At 39.7% G+C, this 26,883-nt stretch overlaps 3 long non-coding RNA genes across 3 annotated transcripts; all 3 read left to right on the forward strand.

Moving 5' to 3' along the window:
- Positions 1 to 2,150: 2,150 nt before the first annotated feature.
- On the forward strand, positions 2,151 to 4,512 carry LOC136751815 (uncharacterized). The gene is made up of 3 exons (XR_010817084.1): positions 2,151 to 2,305; positions 2,596 to 2,629; positions 3,887 to 4,512. It is a non-coding gene; the product is annotated as an uncharacterized LOC136751815 (long non-coding RNA).
- Positions 4,513 to 10,730: 6,218 nt separating this feature from the next.
- LOC136751816 (uncharacterized) lies at positions 10,731 to 12,960 on the forward strand. Its single transcript, XR_010817085.1, has 3 exons — positions 10,731 to 10,887; positions 11,179 to 11,212; positions 12,335 to 12,960. It is a non-coding gene; the product is annotated as an uncharacterized LOC136751816 (long non-coding RNA).
- Positions 12,961 to 19,197: 6,237 nt separating this feature from the next.
- On the forward strand, positions 19,198 to 20,982 carry LOC136751817 (uncharacterized). Its single transcript, XR_010817086.1, has 2 exons — positions 19,198 to 19,233; positions 20,357 to 20,982. It is a non-coding gene; the product is annotated as an uncharacterized LOC136751817 (long non-coding RNA).
- The last annotated feature ends 5,901 nt before the right edge of the window (positions 20,983 to 26,883 follow it).

Genomic DNA, 26,883 nt, shown 5'->3' on the forward strand with positions numbered 1-26,883 from the left:
TACGCCAAATTCTGACTCTACCATCTGAATGTCTCAACAGAAATCGAGACTCATCAGACCAGGCAACATTTTTCCAGTCTTCAACTGTCCAATTTTGGTGAGCTTGTGCAAATTGTAGCCTCTTTTTCCTATTTGTAGTGGAGATGAGTGGTACCCGGTGGGGTCTTCTGCTGTTGTAGCCCATCCGCCTCAAGGTTGTACGTGTTGTGGCTTCACAAATGCTTTGCTGCATACCTCGGTTGTAACGAGTGGTTATTTCAGTCAAAGTTGCTCTTCTATCAGCTTGAATCAGTCGGCCCATTCTCCTCTGACCTCTAGCATCAACAAGGCAATTTTGCCCACAGGACTGCCGCATACTGGATGTTTTTCCCTTTTCACACCATTCTTTGTAAACCCTCGAAATGGTTGTGCGTGAAAATCCCAGTAACTGAGCAGATTGTGAAATACTCAGACCGGCCCGTCTGGCACCAACAACCATGCCACGCTCAAAATTGCTTAAATCACCTTTCTTTCCCATTCAGACATTCAGTTTGGAGTTCATATAGAGTATATATATATATATATATATATATATATAGAGAGAGAGAGAGAGAGAGACTACAAAGCTTTACACTCCTAGCTTTACACTAGGCATTTTTCGGTTAGGATTAGACACTTGCAAAACGTTCGTAAAAATAAAAACATTTGATTTTAATCTTTTATGAAACTTATCAATGCTCAATTGAGTTTGTAAGATTTAATGCGATTGCAACCAACAGAAAACCCCTCCCCTCCCCCATTTGTTTCCAAGCGTGAACCTACGGTCGCTTCGATAAATTACTTGCTGTGCAATATTTAATTGATATAATAAGGTCTTGACCATTTTGTCATAGTCAGCAGCATGTTTTAGCAGTAACGTGGCTAACATTAACTATGCGATTGTTTTTTTAATCTGGTAGCATTAGCTAGCTATTTATCTTATAGAGAAATCACCCCAGTTTAACTTTACTGAAATTGTGATTAAAACTAATGTTAAGTTAATTATGAACACATATTGCGTCAACCAAACAAGAATCAAACTATCAAACTGCACATGGACCCATGTATTATCAAAAATCAAAAACAGAGTGGCAATAACTTATACCTTACACTCAAGATAATCAGCTGTGCAGAACCCCAACTGCCTCTGATCCAAAATGCGGGTAGCTTGTCTTGTCCAAAGGCGCATGAGTGGATTCACACACGCTATACTTTTAGATTAAAATGTACTTAGTATTTATAGGTTTATGTGCTGTAAATGTAAAACATTTAAATAATATGAGTAAATATATAATTAAACGTACTATTCCCACACAGTTAATTTAGTACATGAATAAAATATGTATACATTTACATTTTTACTTAAGAAATTCTAGTTCTCACTGAATCTTAATATTACAATGTAGAAATTATGACCGTTAATTTTACACTAGCACAAAGTAGATTTTTTTCAGTGTGGTTGCACAGTATTTTAAATCATGTTTCTTAATCATTCAAATAATAATTTATTCTCTTCAAAAATACATTTGGAGACAACTAGTGAAAAACAAACGTAATGCCAGAAGAATAGTGAAATCCATTCCCATTTTTACAGAGAGAAATATATTATTCAAATCTGAAATGTGAAATTATTTCTGAATATGATTATGATGTAATTAGGTTTTAAATGATTGGATGTGCCATTGCAACTTACTGAATGTTCAGTCTGAAGTATTTTTGGTGTTCAACTTTGTCGACACCTTTGAGGATTTTGAATTTGAATACTTGGACCAAATCCTCTTGCAATTTCTGTTTTCAAGACTGAAAAGATTCAGATCCTTTTGCCCTCACATGTATGAAAATCTTTCCAGGCCTAAATCATTCTGGTAACTCCACTTTCAACTCTTTCCAGGGTGGAATGTGGTTTTCGTAAAGTGGTTATGAAATCTGAATAGTAACTAATTGTAATAGTATATCCCTAGATTAAATATCTTCCTTTTTTGACATTTTGTATCCCCCCTCCCAATTGTTGGCAAGGAATAACATGACAGTTTAACACAACTATTTATTTTTTTCCTGTGGATGGCTTGGATAACAATTTGGATATAGTCATGGCCCTATTCACACATATGTAAATGGTTTAATATGAAAATTGTCAGAGATATTCAAATTTAAATGAATCACTAAGATTTTCCCTGTCCTGACTTTAAGATACAACTTCATCGCCTGGGGCTATTGTCATGCTCATCATTTTACTACTAGTAGTAGGAGCCACTGGACCAACACTTTTCATTCTACATAAAAAGAGGTGAATTTGCATGTCAGTTACCATACTTAAAATGCTTAAGTTAATGATAGGTGGACGTAATGTTCTCTTGCAAATTATCTAATTAAAAAGGGTTAGATGCTTTGAATAAAGCTATTCTATCATTGGAGAAAATAATCTAATTGAGGGTTTTTATTTTATGTTTGCATTTTTCCTGTTTAATTAATACATTTTATTTACCAGTAATAACGCTGATAATGCAAGCATTGTCAAAAAAAACAAAATACACAAGTAAATAAATATACAATTTTAATAATTTTCTTAATTTCTAGGTGGTGGCCTTTTTCTTCTAACAACAGAGGTCAGGTAAATGTGCTTTTTTTTTTGAGGGTTTTGAATGTAACTTTGTCTGACTCCACATGCAACAGCACTCAGAACTGGAGACCTGTGTTCATTTAGTCAGCATTTATCTAATTTCAGTCACAGTCTCTCAAGTCACCTAAAACTGTGTGTGTTCATAAACTCGCTCTGAGAGTGACAGAACCCTCTCTGGCCCTTTGATCTGATGTAGTAACTCAGAGCAGAACATTAAACCAAACGAATGTTCCGGCAGGAAACTCACAGTACTCAGTGCTTTACACACAACAGCTACAAACACCAAAGCTAAGCCCACTGGCTAACACAGAATCTGAACACTCAATGAACAGCAGGAATAGTACATTTAAACTCACCTTAAAAACAGATTCATCTCCCCCTCCCCAGCCTCCACCTGTCCTGGCTCTCCCATCAAGGCAATTACCTAATTACTGGCAGACTAGGGCCCCTTGAGGGGCGATGCCAAAGCCACAGGAAAATAATTGTTTATTATTAAATAAACACTTGTTAATAAACATTACTTTATCGCATAAGTTCTCCTAACTGAACTACGGAGCACCCTCTGGCTGCTCCATCTGCAAAATGTATGTCTGAAAACATAATGACTTGCTGTGAAGGATGTGATGATGCAGATTACAGTTACTCCCCTTTAGTACTTTAGACATAAACTTTAGATTAAATCATTAAATACATGTCACATAAATGCTTTTGTTATTGTCAATGTAAGGCCTGATGACACTGATGTAGAGGTGATTCCTAATTCTATGCTCCAGCTACCACATTCCATGTGAATAAAGTGCCACTTGCGGTGTAACTCATTGCACTGAGGTTAACTGATCAATTGCAATCAATCTTTCAAAACAAGAAAATCAACCCTTTGTCATAATGTATGTCTAGTTATTAGATCATATACTTCTCCTCAGAGGGCTGTACTGATAACTCTTGATGTATTTTGAGAGGTCATATGATGTTTGATTGATGTGCCACAGATGACAAATTACCCTTATCGATGTGCCACAGGATAACACCGTGTAACAATTTTTTTCATTTTTTTATTTTTTTGTTCCTTGGTAGTAAGTGTTATTTCCTAATTGCTTATGCCTGAGAAGTATAGAAAATGGCTATTATTCCCCACAAACTTTGCTTTTTTCCAGGTATACCAGGTTCTTATGAAGAAAGTGTCCCTGATTCAACTTATTGCTCTTATTCAATTTCATACTGTTGATTTTTTCTCACTCTTTCTTTCAGGCAAATTATTGTGGGCAAGGTGGTAGAATACCACTTCCAACCACTTCACCCATTGGAGATCCACCGGAAAGTGAGGAAGATGAAGTGGGGAGTCCACAAAGTGCAGGCCAAATGCAGGAAATCCAGGAAGGGTCCACTTGACAACATTACAGCAGCGGGACTGTATTTCACAGTATGCTGTTCCTTACATATGCCTTACCAACACTGTAAATACTGCACAGGTGTGATGCTGCTGACTAGTTTAGGAGAATAGTTTCTCAATAATTTCATCCAGATTTCAATCTTACACAACACCTTGGAGAGAAACTGGCATGACAAATGGAGAGGAGACCACAGAGGCAAACATCCCAGACAGCACAAGAAAAAAATTACATGAATCTGCTTTGTGTCCCGTCCAGTTCACCCAGACCTCGGCTGCTTATCTGGTGTTCTCCTTAACCTACCCACCAAGGTCAGGATGGCACTGACTCTAAACACCTTTCAGCATCTGCTCAAGAGATAAGCCTACTTGTTGAGGAAGTAAATAGTAATAGCTTAAAGGTGAAGCAGGTCCATTCCTACTGTAAGAGAATTTGATATGCTTGGTTTTTCAGTCAATCTAAATAAATAGTTTAACTGAAAACTCATAGGTCAATTGGTTTCTCTTTTAAGATTCATTTTAGAGGTAAGATGCGTTCAAGTCACAGATGTGCAATAATCATTTATTTGTGACAAAAATAGAAAATGAATATCATTCAATTATATTACTAAATAAGTAATATTAAGCTTCTGCTGGATTACAGAAAGACACAGATAATACCTGATTCCTCACAGGGCAGCTTAGATCAGTCTGGTCAGGCAGGCAGCGGGTGTGTCTCTCTCTCTTCCTCCTGCTCTTCTTCTTGTCATTGTCTCCTTCTTCTTCTTTTTGTCTGTTCCTTCTTTTATAAGGTTTTACTTTGACCAATCACATTTTGGCAGCATGACACTATGAGAAGGGTGCTCGATATAAATGTAACTTAAAAGTGGGGGTCTTTGAAATTTGGCTAGGAGCCAGTCAGAGGACTCTGGACACATAGTTAAGCTAGGGTCTACCAGAGCCCCTTGGAATGTAGGGAACTAGGATAAAGGGAAGAAGTCAATTTCCTGTACCAAACCAGATAGCATAGAATTTCCCATAGAAAAAATCATTCTAACAAATAATATCTTACAGTACAATTTTGGTTTTATGTGGCTTTACAGGTTGCAATTAGTGCATATGTGTGACGCATGGCGTGGCACAGAAGTGTAGAACCAGGCACGTGCACAGGTAAGGCTCAACCTCACATGCCCTTTTTCCGTAAGACTTCCAAAGTGGCCTTTTTCCCGAGCACCTGCCCCCCGGACCGCACTTTGGCGGTAGAACACAGGTGCGAAGGAGCACAGCGTAGTTAAACAAGTGAGGGGTTGATGGCCAGTAAACAGGAGCAGGTCAAGAACAGTGGTCGAGGGGACAGGCAGGAGGTCAGGCGATTGGGCAAACAAACCAGAAGGGGCAATCCAGGAAGCGATGGTAAAAGCAGGTAAGCAAAAGGTCAAATGGATACAGCAGGCAAAGTATCAGAAATGCTTAGAAACGATACCGGAAAGTAATCAAGACTTAGCAATAAGAGTCTGTAGCAGAGGGGTTTAAATAAGAGGAATATTGTGGGCTGGAAACTGTGGAAGGTGGTGCAAGTCCAATGGGAGGAGAAGGAAAAGATAGCAGTGGATGGAGAAGCTGAGTGAATGACAGGAGTGTTTTGATTAGGATGGTGGTAAACAGTGGAAGTGTGGAGGGAGGATGACACAATATGTAATATGTATGGCATTTTTCCAATTAATCTTTTGCCCCAGCCAACAAACCTTTCCTCCACTTTTAACAGACCAGAAAAAGAGGAGGCATTAAGAAAGAATAAATTGTATTTGTTACTTACACCAAATCGGAGCACAGGATATTACTGGACATTCACGTCTGCTGACAATGAGGGGAGCATGTGCAAAAGGATGTTTACATCCTTATGAAGTACATAAACCATCATCACAAGCACTGAGGAGGACTGAGGGAAGACATTGGTGTGGAATAGCATTGGGGGAAAAACATTTACATAATGATATGTTACATATAGCCTGTAAAGTATATTAGATATAACTTTACTCTCTGAAGTCAGTCTGTCAGTCTTTTAATTTTACACCTCTACAAACCAATTTGTCCTGTTTCTGTTACATGTGAAGGTGTTAAATAATATGTATAGGATAGATAGAATGGCTTGAAGCCATAGGAATTCAATATGTCTTTATGTGAAGGTCTTTATAAAGGACCACACAAAAGATAGTATATAATAGCATAAAAAGTAATCAACTTCATGAACAATTTGAGACATGTTCTTTAGAGAAGACTTCCAGACTTTGCAGTAACATCACGATGGATTATGCTTACATGTTCTCCTAGTAGGTAAATGTAACCCCCTGGTCAAGCCTGGCACAGGGGTTTATATAAGTCTTTAATACAGGGAAACAATGGGGTTTTGTAAATTCTTTGTTTTCTACAGGCCATGGAAATTAAGTGTATTCACTATCAATACCCATGTAAATAGTTTAAGAAGTAATGTATTTTTGTTACAAATCCAGAACCTCTCAGTTTTTTCGGGTTTTGTTGTTGAAGGGGACACAAATAAAGGGTAAACAACAACAGTATGGAGGAGTGCGAGGGAGTGGGAGCAAGCGAGCGAGAGAGGGGAGACAAGACCGGTGGCAGGAGTTGCAGAGGGAGAAACATTAAAAAAGTATGGTCTGAGAGATTTCCCCATCTGGCAACCAAGGTTTTCTTATTTCGACCTGAATAAGAGAGGAGGGGAAGGACGCAGGAAAGGGGAACAAAGTTTTGGGAAAGGAATACTAACTTCCTGAAGAGGAGACAGAAAGGAGAAAAAGTGTTGGAGTTTTGCGAGTAAAGTGGTTATTTGGCTGAAAAGAAAACTAGGGATCTTACCATATTTTTTAAGTAACCATAAGATTTATCTGCAATTTGAACTATAAATTAAAATGTGTAAATATATATTTCACTGAAGCAAAGAAAAATGCAAAACTGATGGACTTTTTTTTTTAAGTCGTTTGATTTTTTTTTACCAACTGATTCCCTGTAAATGGACATTAATTTTCTGGACTTGTATTGTAAATAGTTGTGTTTGGACGGTTATTTTTTCAAAGGAGACAAGGACTTTCTTTATTTTCTTTATGAAAATAACCCATCGAGGGATGGACTCCACTATAGGGTCGGCCGTGCACCGGCTCCGGAGCCTGGAGCCAGCTCCAGGACCTAGAGCCAGAGCGGAGCTGGACAGCTTTTGTTAGTTGTGCTCTGGAGCCAGAGCGGAGCTCATCGGAGCGCTCTGGAGCCTGGAGCTGGAGCTGAGGTCATGGAGCTTCTCCACTCTTTCCCCCGTTCATTAAACTCACTCAGATATTAAGTCCAGTTTTCTTAAATTAACAAAATATGTAACTTCATAGGCATTGTTGTATGTTGGGGGTTATAAAATAAGATCAATTCTCACTCCAGCTATTAGTACATAATACATTATTTTGTATTAATTGTAATTATATGACACCTTCACTTTCTCACACCTCTCACTTTCCTAGAAGTGATTCTATAATCTCAGGGCATCTCTCATAAACCACCAAGAAGTAAAGTCCATTTTAACTTTAAAGTTTTAAGTATTTACACATTATTTTATTCAAACCAAATTCTCCAAACAGGGAGTTGCCTTGTTTGCCACTTTTGAGATACGAAAATACCCAATCGATTGCAGTACTTAAAATAACCGGACATCTTCCAAAACACTGGACAGGGGGTCAAAGTACATGCACTACATGGTCAAAAATATGTGGACACCTGCTCGTCAAACATCTCATTCCAAAATCATGGGCATTAATATGGAGTTGGTCCCCCCTTTGATGCAATAACAGCCTCCACTCCACTCCATTAGTGAGGTTGGGCACTGATGTTGGGCAATAAGCCCTGGCTCACAGTCGGCTTTTCCATTCATCCCATAGGTGGGATGGGGTTAAAGTCAGGGCTCTGTGCAGGCCAGTCAAGTACTTCCACGCCAATCTCGACAAACTATTTTTGCATGGACCTCACTTTGTGACCAACAAAAGACTATTTTTATGTGCTACGTACTTCAGCACTCAACAGTCCTGTTCTGTGAGCTTGTATGGCTGACCACTTCGCGGCTGAGCTGTTGTTCCTAGATGTTTCCTCTTAACAATAACAGCACTTGTAGTGGGTCACTACAAAGCTTCTAATAAGGGTTTAAAATGTATTTAACACTGACTATGCCACCTTGTGTTTAAGTTCAGTATAACATTGTATAAGGGACATATTATATATATATACACTCACCTAAAGGATTATTAGGAACACCATACTAATACTGTGTTTGACCCCCTTTCGCCTTCAGAACTGCCTTAATTCTAGGTGGCATTGATTCAACAAGGTGCTGAAAGCATTCTTTAGAAATGTTGGCCCATATTGATAGGAGAGCATCTTGCAGTTGATGGAGATTTGTGGGATGCACATCCAGGGCACCAAATTCCCGTTCCACCACATCCCAAAGATGCTCTATTGGGTTGAGATCTGGTGACTGTGGGGGCCAGTTTAGTACAGTGAACTCATTGTCATGTTCAAGAAACCAATTTGAAATGATTGGACCTTTGTGACATGGTGCATTATCCTGCTGGAAGTAGCCATCAGAGGATGGGTACATGGTGGTCATAAAGGGATGGACATGGTCAGAAACAATGCTCAGGTAGGCCGTGGCATTTAAACGATGCCCAATTGGCACTAAGGGGCCTAAGGTGTGCCAAGAAAACATCCCCCACACCATTACACCACCACCACCAGCCTGCACAGTGGTAACAAGGCATGATGGATCCATGTTCTCATTCTGTTTACGCCAAATTCTGACTCTACCATCTGAATGTCTCAACAGAAATCGAGACTCATCAGACCAGGCAACATTTTTCCAGTCTTCAACTGTCCAATTTTGGTGAGCTTGTGCAAATTGTAGCCTCTTTTTCCTATTTGTAGTGGAGATGAGTGGTACCCGGTGGGGTCTTCTGCTGTTGTAGCCCATCCGCCTCAAGGTTGTACGTGTTGTGGCTTCACAAATGCTTTGCTGCATATCTCAGTTGTAACGAGTGGTTATTTCAGTCAAAGTTGCTCTTCTATCAGCTTGAATCAGTCGGCCCATTCTCCTCTGACCTCTAGCATCAACAAAGCATTTTCGCCCACAGGACTGCCGCATACTGGATGTTTTTCCCTTTTCACACCATTCTTTGTAAACCCTAGAAATGGTTGTGCGTGAAAATCCCAGTAACTGAGCAGATTGTGAAATACTCAGACCGGCCCGTCTGGCACCAACAACCATGCCACGCTCAAAATTGCTTAAATCACCTTTCTTTCCCATTCAGACATTCAGTTTGGAGTTCAGGAGATTGTCTTGACCAGGACCACACCCCTAAATGCATTGAAGCAACTGCCATGTGATTGGTTGGTTAGATAATTGCATTAATGAGAAATTGAACAGGTGTTCCTAATAATCCTTTAGGTGAGTGTGAGGTGAGAGAGAGAGAGAGAGAGAGAGAGAGAGAGAGAGACTACAAAGCTTTACACTCCATGAGGTATTTTTAGGTTAGGATTAGACACTTGCAAAACTTTCGTAAAAATAAAAACATTTGATTTTAATCTTTTATGAAACTTATCAATGCTCAATTGAGTTTGTAAGATTTAATGCGATTGCAACCAACAGAAAACCCCTCCCCTCCCCCCCCCCATTTGTTTCCAAGCGTGAACCTACGGTCGCTTCGATAAATTACTTGCTGTGCAATATTTAATTGATATAATAAGGTCTTGACCATTTTGTCATAGTCAGCAGCATGTTTTAGCAGTAACGTGGCTAACATTAACTATGCGATTGTTTTTTTAATCTGGTAGCATTAGCTAGCTATTTATCTAATAGAGAAATCACCCCAGTTTAACTTTACTGAAATTGTGATAAAAACTAATGTTAAGTTAATTATGAACACATATTGCGTCAACCAAACAAGAATCAAACTATCAAACTGCACATGGACCCATGTATTATCAAAAATCAAAAACAGAGTGGCAATAACTTATACCTTACACTCAAGATAATCAGCTGTGCAGAACCCCAACTGCCTTTATTCTCTTCAAAAATACATTTGGAGACAACTAGTGAAAAACAAACGTAATGCCAGAAGAATAGTGAAATCCATTCCCATTTTTACAGAGAGAAATACATTATTCAAATCTGAAATGTGAAATTATTTCTGAATATGATTATGATGTAATTAGGTTTTAAATGATTGGATGTGCCATTGCAACTTACTGAATGTTCAGTCTGAAGTATTTTTGGTGTTCAACTTTGTCGACACCTTTGAGGATTTTGAATTTGAATACTTGGACCAAATCCTCTTGCAATTTCTGTTTTCAAGACTGAAAAGATTCAGATCCTTTTGCCCTCATATGTATGAAAATCTTTCCAGGCCTAAATCATTCTGGTAACTCCACTTTCAACTCTTTCCAGGGTGGAATGTGGTTTTCGTAAAGTGGTTATGAAATCTGAATAGTAACTAATTGTAATAGTATATCCCTAGATTAAATATCTTCCTTTTTTGACATTTTGTATCCCCCCTCCCAATTGTTGGCAAGGAATAACATGACAGTTTAACACAACTATTTATTTTTTTCCTGTGGATGGCTTGGATAACAATTTGGATATAGTCATGGCCCTATTCACACATATGTAAATGGTTTAATATGAAAATTGTCAGAGATATTCAAATTTAAATGAATCACTAAGATTTTCCCTGTCCTGACTTTAAGATACAACTTCATCGCCTGGGGCTATTGTCATGCTCATCATTTTACTACTAGTAGTAGGAGCCACTGGACCAACACTTTTCATTCTACATAAAAAGAGGTGAATTTGCATGTCAGTTACCATACTTAAAATGCTTAAGTTAATGATAGGTGGACGTAATGTTCTCTTGCAAATTATCTAATTAAAAAGGGTTAGATGCTTTGAATAAAGCTATTCTATCATTGGAGAAAATAATCTAATTGAGGGTTTTTATTTTATGTTTGCATTTTTCCTGTTTAATTAATACATTTTATTTACCAGTAATAACGCTGATAATGCATGCATTGTCAAAACAAATAAAAATACACAAGTAAATAAATATACAATTTTAATAATTTTCTTAATTTCTAGGTGGTGGCCTTTTTCTTCTAACAACAGAGGTCAGGTAAATGTGCTTTTTTTTTTGAGGGTTTTGAATGTAACTTTTCTGACTCCACATGCAACAGCACTCAGAACTGGAGACCTGTGTTCATTTAGTCAGCATTTATCTAATTTCAGTCACAGTCTCTCAAGTCACCTAAAACTGTGTGTTTTCATAAACTCGCTCTGAGAGTGACAGAACCCTCTCTGGCCCTTTGATCTGATGTAGTAACTCAGAGCAGAACATTAAACCAAACGAATGTTCCGGCAGGAAACTCACAGTACTCAGTGCTTTACACACAACAGCTACAAACACCAAAGCTAAGCCCACTGGCTAACACAGAATCTGAACACTCAATGAACAGCAGGAATAGTACATTTAAACTCACCTTAAAAACAGATTCATCTCCCCCTCCCCAGCCTCCACCTGTCCTGGCTCTCCCATCAAGGCAATTACCTAATTACTGGCAGACTAGGGCCCCTTGAGGGGCAATGCCAAAGCCACAGGAAAATAATTGTTTATTATTAAATAAACACTTGTTAATAAACATTACTTTATCGCATAAGTTCTCCTAACTGAACTACAGAGCACCCTCTGGCTGCTCCATCTGCAAAATGTATGTCTGAAAACATAATGACTTGCTGTGAAGGATGTGATGATGCAGATTACAGTTACTCCCCTTTAGTACTTTAGACTTAAACTTTAGATTAAATCATTAAATACATGTCATATAAATGCTTTTGTTATTGTCAATGTAAGGCCTGATGACACTGATGTAGAGGTGATTCCTAATTCTATGCTCCAGCTACCACATTCCATGTGAATAAAGTACTACTTGCGGTGTAACTCAGATGACACAGATGACACAGATGTCATCTGTGCCACAGATGACAAATTACCCTTATCGATGTGCCACAGGATAACACCGTGTAACAATTTTTTTCATTTTTTTATTTTTTTGTTCCTTGGTAGTAAGTGTTATTTCCTAATTGCTTATGCCTGAGAAGTATAGAAAATGGCTATTATTCCCCACAAACTTTGCTTTTTTCCAGGTATACCAGGTTCTTATGAAGAAAGTGTCCCTGATTCAACTTATTGCTCTTATTCAATTTCATACTGTTGATTTTTTCTCACTCTTTCTTTCAGGCAAATTATTGTGGGCAAGGTGGTAGAATACCACTTCCAACCACTTCACCCATTGGAGATCCACCGGAAAGTGAGGAAGATGAAGTGGGGAGTCCACAAAGTGCAGGCCAAATGCAGGAAATCCAGGAAGGGTCCACTTGACAACATTACAGCAGCGGGACTGTATTTCACAGTATGCTGTTCCTTACATATGCCTTACCAACACTGTAAATACTGCACAGGTGTGATGCTGCTGACTAGTTTAGGAGAATAGTTTCTCAATAATTTCATCCAGATTTCAATCTTACACAACACCTTGGAGAGAAACTGGCATGACAAATGGAGAGGAGACCACAGAGGCAAACATCCCAGACAGCACAAGAAAAAAATTACATGAATCTGCTTTGTGTCCCGTCCAGTTCACCCAGACCTCGGCTGCTTATCTGGTGTTCTCCTTAACCTACCCACCAAGGTCAGGATGGCACTGACTCTAAACACCTTTCAGCATCTGCTCAAGAGATAAGCCTACTTGTTGAGGAAGTAAATAGTAATAGCTTAAAGGTGAAGCAGGTCCATTCCTACTGTAAGAGAATTTGATATGCTTGGTTTTTCAGTCAATCTAAATAAATAGTTTAACTGAAAACTCATAGGTCAATTGGTTTCTCTTTTAAGATTCATTTTAGAGGTAAGATGCGTTCAAGTCACAGATGTGCAATAATCATTTATTTGTGACAAAAATAGAAAATGAATATCATTCAATTATATTACTAAATAAGTAATATTAAGCTTCTGCTGGATTACAGAAAGACACAGATAATACCTGATTCCTCACAGGGCAGCTTAGATCAGTCTGGTCAGGCAGGCAGCGGGTGTGTCTCTCTCTCTTCCTCCTGCTCTTCTTCTTGTCATTGTCTCCTTCTTCTTCTTTTTGTCTGTTCCTTCTTTTATAAGGTTTTACTTTGACCAATCACATTTTGGCAGCATGACACTATGAGAAGGGTGCTCGATATAAATGTAACTTAAAAGTGGGGGTCTTTGAAATTTGGCTAGGAGCCAGTCAGAGGACTCTGGACACATAGTTAAGCTAGGGTCTACCAGAGCCCCTTGGAATGTAGGGAACTAGGATAAAGGGAAGAAGTCAATTTCCTGTACCAAACCAGATAGCATAGAATTTCCCATAGAAAAAATCATTCTAACAAATAATATCTTACAGTACAATTTTGGTTTTATGTGGCTTTACAGGTTGCAATTAGTGCATATGTGTGACGCATGGCGTGGCACAGAAGTGTAGAACCAGGCACGTGCACAGGTAAGGCTCAACCTCACATGCCCTTTTTCCGTAAGACTTCCAAAGTGGCCTTTTTCCCGAGCACCTGCCCCCCGGACCGCACTTTGGCGGTAGAACACAGGTGCGTAGGAGCACAGCGTACTTAAACAAGTGAGGGGTTGATGGCCAGTAAACAGGAGCAGGTCAAGAACAGTGGTCGAGGGGACAGGCAGGAGGTCAGGCGATTGGGCAAACAAACCAGAAGGGGCAATCCAGGAAGCAATGGTAAAAGCAGGTAAGCAAAAGGTCAAATGGATACAGCAGGCAAAGTATCAGAAATGCTTAGAAACGATACCGGAAAGTAATCAAGACTTAGCAATAAGAGTCTGTAGCAGAGGGGTTTAAATAAGAGGAATATTGTGGGCTGGAAACTGTGGAAGGTGGTGCAAGTCCAATGGGAGGAGAAGGAAAAGATAGCAGTGGATGGAGAAGCTGAGTGAATGACAGGAGTGTTTTGATTAGGATGGTGGTAAACAGTGGAAGTGTGGAGGGAGGATGACACAATATGTAATATGTATGGCATTTTTCCAATTGATCTTTTGCCCCAGCCAACAAACCTTTCCTCCACTTTTAACAGACCAGAAAAAGAGGAGGCATTAAGAAAGAATAAATTGTATTTGTTACTTACACCAAATCGGAGCACAGGATATTACTGGACATTCACGTCTGCTGACAATGAGGGGAGCATGTGCAAAAGGATGTTTACATCCTTATGAAGTACATAAACCATCATCACAAGCACTGAGGAGGACTGAGGGAAGACATTGGTGTGGAATAGCATTGGGGGAAAAACATTTACATAATGATATGTTACATATAGCCTGTAAAGTACATTAGATATAACTTTACTCTCTGAAGTCAGTCTGTCAGTCTTTTAATTTTACACCTCTACAAACCAATTTGTCCTGTTTCTGTTACATGTGAAGGTGTTAAATAATATGTATAGGATAGATAGAATGGCTTGAAGCCATAGGAATTCAATATGTCTTTATGTGAAGGTCTTTATAAAGGACCACACAAAAGATAGTATATAATAGCATAAAAAGTAATCAACTTCATGAACAATTTGAGACATGTTCTTTAGAGAAGACTTCCAGACTTTGCAGTAACATCACGATGGATTATGCTTACATGTTCTCCTAGTAGGCAAATGTAACCCCCTGGTCAAGCCTGGCACAGGGGTTTATATAAGTCTTTAATACAGGGAAACAATGGGGTTTTGTAAATTCTTTGTTTTCTACAGGCCATGGAAATTAAGTGTATTCACTATCAATACCCATGTAAATAGTTTAAGAAGTAATGTATTTTTGTTACAAATCCAGAACCTCTCAGTTTTTTCGGGTTTTGTTGTTGGAGGGGACACAAATAAAGGGTAAACAACAACAGTATGGAGGAGTGCGAGGGAGTGGGAGCAAGCGAGCGAGAGAGGGGAGACAAGACCGGTGGCAGGAGTTGCAGAGGGAGAAACATTAAAAAAGTATGGTCTGAGAGATTTCCCCATCTGGCAACCAAGGTTTTCTTATTTCGACCTGAATAAGAGAGGAGGGGAAGGACGCAGGAAAGGGGAACAAAGTTTTGGGAAAGGAATACTAACTTCCTGAAGAGGAGACAGAAAGGAGAAAAAGTGTTGGAGTTTTGCGAGTAAAGTGGTTATTTGGCTGAAAAGAAAACTAGGGATCTTACCATATTTTTTAAGTAACCATAAGATTTATCTGCAATTTGAACTATAAATTAAAATGTGTAAATATATATTTCACTGAAGCAAAGAAAAATGCAAAACTGATGGACTTTTTTTTTTAAGTCGTTTGATTTTTTTTTACCAACTGATTCCCTGTAAATGGACATTAATTTTCTGGACTTGTATTGTAAATAGTTGTGTTTGGACGGTTATTTTTTCAAAGGAGACAAGGACTTTCTTTATTTTCTTTATGAAAATAACCCATCGAGGGATGGACTCCACTATAGGGTCGGCCGTGCACCGGCTCCGGAGCCTGGAGCCAGCTCCAGGACCTAGAGCCAGAGCGGAGCTGGACAGCTTTTGTTAGTTGTGCTCTGGAGCCAGAGCGGAGCTCATCGGAGCGCTCTGGAGCCTGGAGCTGGAGCTGAGGTCATGGAGCTTCTCCACTCTTTCCCCCGTTCATTAAACTCACTCAGATATTAAGTCCAGTTTTCTTAAATTAACAAAATATGTAACTTCATAGGCATTGTTGTATGTTGGGGGTTATAAAATAAGATCAATTCTCACTCCAGCTATTAGTACATAATACATTATTTTGTATTAATTGTAATTATATGACACCTTCACTTTCTCACACCTCTCACTTTCCTAGAAGTGATTCTATAATCTCAGGGCATCTCTCATAAACCACCAAGAAGTAAAGTCCATTTTAACTTTAAAGTTTTAAGTATTTACACATTATTTTATTCAAACCAAATTCTCCAAACAGGGAGTTGCCTTGTTTGCCACTTTTGAGATACGAAAATACCCAATCGATTGCAGTACTTAAAATAACCGGACATCTTCCAAAACACTGGACAGGGGGTCAAAGTACATGCACTACATGGTCAAAAATATGTGGACACCTGCTCGTCAAACATCTCATTCCAAAATCATGGGCATTAATATGGAGTTGGTCCCCCCTTTGATGCAATAACAGCCTCCACTCCACTCCATTAGTGAGGTTGGGCACTGATGTTGGGCAATCAGCCCTGGCTCACAGTCGGCTTTTCCATTCATCCCATAGGTGGGATGGGGTTAAAGTCAGGGCTCTGTGCAGGCCAGTCAAGTACTTCCACGCCAATCTCGACAAACTATTTTTGCATGGACCTTACTTTGTGACCAACAAAAGACTATTTTTATGTGCTACGTACTTCAGCACTCAACAGTCCTGTTCTGTGAGCTTGTATGGCTGACCACTTCGCGGCTGAGCTGTTGTTCCTAGATGTTTCCTCTTAACAATAACAGCACTTGTAGTGGGTCACTACAAAGCTTCTAATAAGGGTTTAAAATGTATTTAACACTGACTATGCCACCTTGTGTTTAAGTTCAGTATAACATTGTATAAGGGACATATTATATATATATACACTCACCTAAAGGATTATTAGGAACACCATACTAATACTGTGTTTGACCCCCTTTCGCCTTCAGAACTGCCTTAATTCTACGTGGCATTGATTCAACAAGGTGCTGAAAGCATTCTTTAGAAATGTTGGCCCATATTGATAGGAGAGCATCTTGCAGTTGATGGAGATTTGTGGGATGCACATCCAGGGCACCAAATTCCCATTCCACCACATCCCAAAGATGCTCTATTGGGTTGAGATCTGGTGACTGTGGGGGCCAGTTTAGTACAGTGAACTCATTGTCATGTTCAAGAAACCAATTTGAAATGATTGGACCTTTGTGACATGGTGCATTATCCTGCTGGAAGTAGCCATCAGAGGATGGGTACATGGTGGTCATAAAGGGATGGACATGGTCAGAAACAATGCTCAGGTAGGCCGTGGCATTTAAACGATGCCCAATTGGCACTAAGGGGCCTAAGGTGTGCCAAGAAAACATCCCCCACACCATTACACCACCACCACCAGCCTGCACAGTGGTAACAAGGCATGATGGATCCATGTTCTCATTCTGTTTACGCCAAATTCTGACTCTACCATCTGAATGTCTCAACAGAAATCGAGACTCATCAGACCAGGCAACATTTTTCCAGTCTTCAACTGTCCAATTTTGGTGAGCTTGTGCAAATTGTAGCCTCTTTTTCCTATTTGTAGTGGAGATGAGTGGTACCCGGTGGGGTCTTCTGCTGTTGTAGCCCATCCGCCTCAAGGTTGTACGTGTTGTGGCTTCACAAATGCTTTGCTGCATATCTCAGTTGTAACGAGTGGTTATTTCAGTCAAAGTTGCTCTTCTATCAGCTTGAATCAGTCGGCCCATTCTCCTCTGACCTCTAGCATCAACAAAGCATTTTCGCCCACAGGACTGCCGCATACTGGATGTTTTTCCCTTTTCACACCATTCTTTGTAAACCCTAGAAATGGTTGTGCGTGAAAATCCCAGTAACTGAGCAGATTGTGAAATACTCAGACCGGCCCGTCTGGCACCAACAACCATGCCACGCTCAAAATTGCTTAAATCACCTTTCTTTCCCATTCAGACATTCAGTTTGGAGTTCAGGAGATTGTCTTGACCAGGACCACACCCCTAAATGCATTGAAGCAACTGCCATGTGATTGGTTGGTTAGATAATTGCATTAATGAGAAATTGAACAGGTGTTCCTAATAATCCTTTAGGTGAGTGTGAGGTGAGAGAGAGAGAGAGAGAGAGAGAGAGAGAGACTACAAAGCTTTACACTCCATGAGGTATTTTTAGGTTAGGATTAGACACTTGCAAAACTTTCGTAAAAATAAAAACATTTGATTTTAATCTTTTATGAAACTTATCAATGCTCAATTGAGTTTGTAAGATTTAATGCGATTGCAACCAACAGAAAACCCCTCCCCTCCCCCCCCCCATTTGTTTCCAAGCGTGAACCTACGGTCGCTTCGATAAATTACTTGCTGTGCAATATTTAATTGATATAATAAGGTCTTGACCATTTTGTCATAGTCAGCAGCATGTTTTAGCAGTAACGTGGCTAACATTAACTATGCGATTGTTTTTTTAATCTGGTAGCATTAGCTAGCTATTTTGGTGTTCAACTTTGTCGACACCTTTGAGGATTTTGAATTTGAATACTTGGACCAAATCCTCTTGCAATTTCTGTTTTCAAGACTGAAAAGATTCAGATCCTTTTGCCCTCATATGTATGAAAATCTTTCCAGGCCTAAATCATTCTGGTAACTCCACTTTCAACTCTTTCCAGGGTGGAATGTGGTTTTCGTAAAGTGGTTATGAAATCTGAATAGTAACTAATTGTAATAGTATATCCCTAGATTAAGTATCTTCCTTTTTTGACATTTTGTATCCCCCCTCCCAATTGTTGGCAAGGAATAACATGACAGTTTAACACAACTATTTATTTTTTTCCTGTGGATGGCTTGGATAACAATTTGGATATAGTCATGGCCCTATTCACACATATGTAAATGGTTTAATATGAAAATTGTCAGAGATATTCAAATTTAAATGAATCACTAAGATTTTCCCTGTCCTGACTTTAAGATACAACTTCATCGCCTGGGGCTATTGTCATGCTCATCATTTTACTACTAGTAGTAGGAGCCACTGGACCAACACTTTTCATTTTACATAAAAAGAGGTGAATTTGCATGTCAGTTACCATACTTAAAATGCTTAAGTTAATGATAGGTGGACGTAATGTTCTCTTGCAAATTATCTAATTAAAAAGGGTTAGATGCTTTGAATAAAGCTATTCTATCATTGGAGAAAATAATCTAATTGAGGGTTTTTATTTTATGTTTGCATTTTTCCTGTTTAATTAATACATTTTATTTACCAGTAATAACGCTGATAATGCATGCATTGTCAAAACAAATAAAAATACACAAGTAAATAAATATACAATTTTAATAATTTTCTTAATTTCTAGGTGGTGGCCTTTTTCTTCTAACAACAGAGGTCAGGTAAATGTGCTTTTTTTTTTTGAGGGTTTTGAATGTAACTTTTCTGACTCCACATGCAACAGCACTCAGAACTGGAGACCTGTGTTCATTTAGTCAGCATTTATCTAATTTCAGTCACAGTCTCTCAAGTCACCTAAAACTGTGTGTGTTCATAAACTCGCTCTGAGAGTGACAGAACCCTCTCTGGCCCTTTGATCTGATGTAGTAACTCAGAGCAGAACATTAAACCAAACGAATGTTCCGGCAGGAAACTCACAGTACTCAGTGCTTTACACACAACAGCTACAAACACCAAAGCTAAGCCCACTGGCTAACACAGAATCTGAACACTCAATGAACAGCAGGAATAGTACATTTAAACTCACCTTAAAAACAGATTCATCTCCCCCTCCCCAGCCTCCACCTGTCCTGGCTCTCCCATCAAGGCAATTACCTAATTACTGGCAGACTAGGGCCCCTTGAGGGGCAATGCCAAAGCCACAGGAAAATAATTGTTTATTATTAAATAAACACTTGTTAATAAACATTACTTTATCGCATAAGTTCTCCTAACTGAACTACAGAGCACCCTCTGGCTGCTCCATCTGCAAAATGTATGTCTGAAAACATAATGACTTGCTGTGAAGGATGTGATGATGCAGATTACAGTTACTCCCCTTTAGTACTTTAGACTTAAACTTTAGATTAAATCATTAAATACATGTCATATAAATGCTTTTGTTATTGTCAATGTAAGGCCTGATGACACTGATGTAGAGGTGATTCCTAATTCTATGCTCCAGCTACCACATTCCATGTGAATAAAGTACTACTTGCGGTGTAACTCAGATGACACAGATGACACAGATGTCATCTGTGCCACAGATGACAAATTACCCTTATCGATGTGCCACAGGATAACACCGTGTAACAATTTTTTTCATTTTTTTATTTTTTTGTTCCTTGGTAGTAAGTGTTATTTCCTAATTGCTTATGCCTGAGAAGTATAGAAAATGGCTATTATTCCCCACAAACTTTGCTTTTTTCCAGGTATACCAGGTTCTTATGAAGAAAGTGTCCCTGATTCAACTTATTGCTCTTATTCAATTTCATACTGTTGATTTTTTCTCACTCTTTCTTTCAGGCAAATTATTGTGGGCAAGGTGGTAGAATACCACTTCCAACCACTTCACCCATTGGAGATCCACCGGAAAGTGAGGAAGATGAAGTGGGGAGTCCACAAAGTGCAGGCCAAATGCAGGAAATCCAGGAAGGGTCCACTTGACAACATTACAGCAGCGGGACTGTATTTCACAGTATGCTGTTCCTTACATATGCCTTACCAACACTGTAAATACTGCACAGGTGTGATGCTGCTGACTAGTTTAGGAGAATAGTTTCTCAATAATTTCATCCAGATTTCAATCTTACACAACACCTTGGAGAGAAACTGGCATGACAAATGGAGAGGAGACCACAGAGGCAAACATCCCAGACAGCACAAGAAAAAAATTACATGAATCTGCTTTGTGTCCCGTCCAGTTCACCCAGACCTCGGCTGCTTATCTGGTGTTCTCCTTAACCTACCCACCAAGGTCAGGATGGCACTGACTCTAAACACCTTTCAGCATCTGCTCAAGAGATAAGCCTACTTGTTGAGGAAGTAAATAGTAATAGCTTAAAGGTGAAGCAGGTCCATTCCTACTGTAAGAGAATTTGATATGCTTGGTTTTTCAGTCAATCTAAATAAATAGTTTAACTGAAAACTCATAGGTCAATTGGTTTCTCTTTTAAGATTCATTTTAGAGGTAAGATGCGTTCAAGTCACAGATGTGCAATAATCATTTATTTGTGACAAAAATAGAAAATGAATATCATTCAATTATATTACTAAATAAGTAATATTAAGCTTCTGCTGGATTACAGAAAGACACAGATAATACCTGATTCCTCACAGGGCAGCTTAGATCAGTCTGGTCAGGCAGGCAGCGGGTGTGTCTCTCTCTCTTCCTCCTGCTCTTCTTCTTGTCATTGTCTCCTTCTTCTTCTTTTTGTCTGTTCCTTCTTTTATAAGGTTTTACTTTGACCAATCACATTTTGGCAGCATGACACTATGAGAAGGGTGCTCGATATAAATGTAACTTAAAAGTGGGGGTCTTTGAAATTTGGCTAGGAGCCAGTCAGAGGACTCTGGACACATAGTTAAGCTAGGGTCTACCAGAGCCCCTTGGAATGTAGGGAACTAGGATAAAGGGAAGAAGTCAATTTCCTGTACCAAACCAGATAGCATAGAATTTCCCATAGAAAAAATCATTCTAACAAATAATATCTTACAGTACAATTTTGGTTTTATGTGGCTTTACAGGTTGCAATTAGTGCATATGTGTGACGCATGGCGTGGCACAGAAGTGTAGAACCAGGCACGTGCACAGGTAAGGCTCAACCTCACATGCCCTTTTTCCGTAAGACTTCCAAAGTGGCCTTTTTCCCGAGCACCTGCCCCCCGGACCGCACTTTGGCGGTAGAACACAGGTGCGTAGGAGCACAGCGTACTTAAACAAGTGAGGGGTTGATGGCCAGTAAACAGGAGCAGGTCAAGAACAGTGGTCGAGGGGACAGGCAGGAGGTCAGGCGATTGGGCAAACAAACCAGAAGGGGCAATCCAGGAAGCAATGGTAAAAGCAGGTAAGCAAAAGGTCAAATGGATACAGCAGGCAAAGTATCAGAAATGCTTAGAAACGATACCGGAAAGTAATCAAGACTTAGCAATAAGAGTCTGTAGCAGAGGGGTTTAAATAAGAGGAATATTGTGGGCTGGAAACTGTGGAAGGTGGTGCAAGTCCAATGGGAGGAGAAGGAAAAGATAGCAGTGGATGGAGAAGCTGAGTGAATGACAGGAGTGTTTTGATTAGGATGGTGGTAAACAGTGGAAGTGTGGAGGGAGGATGACACAATATGTAATATGTATGGCATTTTTCCAATTGATCTTTTGCCCCAGCCAACAAACCTTTCCTCCACTTTTAACAGACCAGAAAAAGAGGAGGCATTAAGAAAGAATAAATTGTATTTGTTACTTACACCAAATCGGAGCACAGGATATTACTGGACATTCACGTCTGCTGACAATGAGGGGAGCATGTGCAAAAGGATGTTTACATCCTTATGAAGTACATAAACCATCATCACAAGCACTGAGGAGGACTGAGGGAAGACATTGGTGTGGAATAGCATTGGGGGAAAAACATTTACATAATGATATGTTACATATAGCCTGTAAAGTACATTAGATATAACTTTACTCTCTGAAGTCAGTCTGTCAGTCTTTTAATTTTACACCTCTACAAACCAATTTGTCCTGTTTCTGTTACATGTGAAGGTGTTAAATAATATGTATAGGATAGATAGAATGGCTTGAAGCCATAGGAATTCAATATGTCTTTATGTGAAGGTCTTTATAAAGGACCACACAAAAGATAGTATATAATAGCATAAAAAGTAATCAACTTCATGAACAATTTGAGACATGTTCTTTAGAGAAGACTTCCAGACTTTGCAGTAACATCACGATGGATTATGCTTACATGTTCTCCTAGTAGGCAAATGTAACCCCCTGGTCAAGCCTGGCACAGGGGTTTATATAAGTCTTTAATACAGAGAAACAATGGGGTTTTGTAAATTCTTTGTTTTCTACAGGCCATGGAAATTAAGTGTATTCACTATCAATACCCATGTACATAGTTTAAGAAGTAATGTATTTTTGTTACAAATCCAGAACCTCTCTGGACTTGTATTGTAAATAGTTGTGTTTGGACGGTTATTTTTTCAAAGGAGACAAGGACTTTCTTTATTTTCTTTATGAAAATAACCCGTCGAGGGATGGACTCCACTATAGGGTCGGCCGTGCACCGGCTCTGGAGCCTGGAGCCAGCTCCAGGACCTAGAGCCAGAGCGGAGCTGGACAGCTTTTGTTAGTTGTGCTCTGGAGCCAGAGCGGAGCTCATCGGAGCGCTCAGGAGCCTGGAGCTGGAGCTGAGGTCATGGAGCTTCTCCACTCTTTCCCCCGTTCATTAAACTCACTCAGATATTAAGTCCAGTTTTCTTAAATTAACAAAATATGTAACTTCATAGGCATTGTTGTATGTTGGGGGTTATAAAATAAGATCAATTCTCACTCCAGCTATTAGTACATAATACATTATTTTGTATTAATTGTAATTATATGACACCTTCACTTTCTCACACCTCTCACTTTCCTAGAAGTGATTCTATAATCTCAGGGCATCTCTCATAAACCACCAAGAAGTAAAGTCCATTTTAACTTTAAAGTTTTAAGTATTTACACATTATTTTATTCAAACCAAATTCTCCAAACAGGGAGTTGCCTTGTTTGCCACTTTTGAGATACGAAAATACCCAATCGATTACAGTACTTAAAATAACCGGACATCTTCCAAAACACTGGACAGGGGGTCAAAGTACATGCACTACATGGTCAAAAATATGTGGACACCTGCTCGTCAAAGATCTCATTCCAAAATCATGGGCATTAATATGGAGTTGGTCCCCCCTTTGATGCAATAACAGCCTCCACTCCACTCCATTAGTGAGGTTGGGCACTGGTGTTGGGCAATCAGCCCTGGCTCACAGTCGGCTTTTCCATTCATCCCATAGGTGGGATGGGGTTGAGGTCAGGGCTCTGTGCAGGCCAGTCAAGTACTTCCACGCCAATCTCGACAAACTATTTTTGCATGGACCTCACTTTGTGACCAACAAAAGACTATTTTATTTTGCTACGTACTTCAGCACTCAACAGTCCTGTTCTGTGAGCTTGTATGGCTGACCACTTCGCGGCTCAGCTGTTGTTCCTAGATGTTTCCTCTTAACAATAACAGCACTTGTAGTGGGTCACTACAAAGCTTCTACTAAGGGTTTAAAATGTATTTAACACTGACTATGCCACCTTGTGTTTAAGTTCAGTATAACATTGTATAAGGGACATATTATATATATAAAACCCTATAATACTTTCCTTATACAATGTTATACTGAACTTAAACCCCCTACTATTTAAAATAATTAAAAGGCTCTGATTTAAGAAATTATTACTTCAATTAAGGGTTCAATTAAGTAATTGAGAGCTCGGTTGGAACAAAAACCAGCAGGGTAGGGGGTATTCCAAGACCAGGGTTGGGAACCACTGGTCTAAACAAACAAACCCAGATCTCACTAGGCAGGCTTACCGCTACCATCCACCCAACAGCATGAAGTCACATGCAGTGTTACAGCTCTCCGGACGTTACTCAGCTCAATTGCTGGCTTAGTAGAAATAACTATCTTCTAGTAAATTAATAAAATGAAATAAAACCACATGGTCTCATCAGATCATAGAATCTTCCTCTACTTGGTCTCAGAGTCTCCCACATGCCAAATACACTAATTAGAAAGGGTGTCCACATACTGTTGGCCATGTAGTGTACAAGTACCAGACAGTCCGCTAAAATACTGGCCGGCTGGCAACCCTAAATTGCCACAGACATCTTTACAGTTTTCTACTTTTTCATGTTTGAATGGTTAAACAAATGTTTGTCATTAATATTTTGTTTTTGTTAAACAGTTATTTACATAAAGGAAGTAAAAAAGGAATCATTATTTATAACGTTCGCATCCTAGTCTGCACTGTTTTTTGTGGCTCTGGAGCCAGAGCTGGAGCAGCATTGTGGAGCTGCACCGGAGCCGCTCCGGAGCTGGAGCTGGGGCTGCTGGAGCCAGGCTGGAGCTGGAGCTGAACCTCTGGAGCCACTCCGGAGCCGGAGCCAGCAAACCCGGAGCACTGCCAACCCTACTCCACTAGACCTCTGAAAGTATGCTGTGGTATCTGGCACCAAGACGTTAGCAGCAGATCCTTTAAGTCCTGGAAGTTGCGAGGTGGGGCCTCCATGGATCGGACTTGTTTGTCCAGCACATCCCACAGATGCTCGATTGGATTGAGATCTGGGGAATTTGGAGGCCAAGTCAACACCTTGAACTCGTGATTCATCAGACCAGGCCACCTTCTTCCATTGCTCCATGGACCGGTTCTGATGCTCACGTGCCCATTGTAGGCGCTTTCGGCAGTGGACAGGGGTCAGCATGGGCACCCTGACTGGTCTGCGACTACGCAGCCCCATACACAACAAACTGCGATGCACTGTGTGTTCTGGTACCTTTCTATCAGAACCAGCATTCACTATATCAGCAATTTGAGCTACAGTAGCTCGTCTGTTGGATCGGACCACACGGGCCAGCCTTCGCTCCCCACATGCATCAATGAGCCTTGGCCGCCCATGACCCTGTTGCCGGTTCACCGCTTTTCCTTCCTTGGACCACTTTTGATAGGTACTGACCACTGCAGACTGGGAACACCCCACAAGAGCTGCAGCTTTGGAGATGCTCTGACCCAATCGTCTAGCCATCACAATTTGGCCCTTGTCAAAGTCGCTCAGATCGTTACGCTTGCCCATTTTTCCTGCTTCTAACACATCGACATTGAGGACAAAATGTTCACATGCTGCCTATTATATCCCACCCACTGACAGGCGCCATGATAACGAGAATAGTGTTATTCACTTCACCTGTCAGTGGTCATAATGTTATGGCTGATCGGTGTATATATAAATTGCTAAATAAATTAATAATTTTGTCTTCAAAGTTGATGTGTTAGAAGCATCATCAGGGTTTACATCAGTGACCACACTCATACAATCAAGCAATAAAAGCAGCAACTGTGGGTCATCCTCTGGAACATTCTCTGAAATCATCAGGGGCAGATATTGCATTAGACACCACATTTCACTAGCTGTGTCTAGATTACCCCATCTTTGCTCTTCAAGACACTTCTAGGTATCGCCACTGGTTTACTGTTGGATGAAACATGGCCAACTGAAGTGTTGTATTCTGTTGTTCAAATCATCTAATTCAACATACTGTTTCTGAAATATCAGAACTTGCAGAATCAATTTGAGCTCGTATCCACAGACCAGCGTACATTTTGTTGTCTCAAATTTGCATATCAGTTATGCTAATCAAATATAATTTTGCTTAGCAACACAAGTTGCTTGATTAGCAATTTAAATTGGTCTACCAATGATCAAAAGTGGTGTTTTTGTATGATTTGTTCTAATGACATATGATATGTGCATTCTTATCTACAGTGAGGGAAAAAAGTATTTGATCCCCTGCTGATTTTGTACGTTTGTCCACTGACAAAGAAATGATCAGTCTATAATTTTAATGGTAGGTGTATTTTAACAGTGAGAGACAGAATAACAACAAAAAAATCCAGAAAAACTAATTTCAAAAAAGTTATAAATTGATTTGCATGTTAATGAGGGAAATAAGTATTTGACCCCTTCGACTTAGTACTTGGTGGCAAAACCCACAGAGGTCAGACATTTCTTGTAGTTGGCCACCAGGTTTGCACACATCTCAGGAGGGATTTTGTCCCACTCCTCTTTGCAGATCCTCTCCAAGTCATTAAGGTTTTGATGCTGACGATTGGCAACTCGAACCTTCAGCTCCCTGCACAGATTTTCTATGGGATTAAGGTCTGGAGACTTTCCGGATGCACTGTATATACCCCATGATCAAGCTGATTATTACACAATTAGAACCACTACTGAAGACTCTGTATAG

Source organism: Amia ocellicauda, chromosome 6 (assembly GCF_036373705.1).
Source record: "Amia ocellicauda isolate fAmiCal2 chromosome 6, fAmiCal2.hap1, whole genome shotgun sequence".
Taxonomy (NCBI): domain Eukaryota; kingdom Metazoa; phylum Chordata; class Actinopteri; order Amiiformes; family Amiidae; genus Amia; species Amia ocellicauda.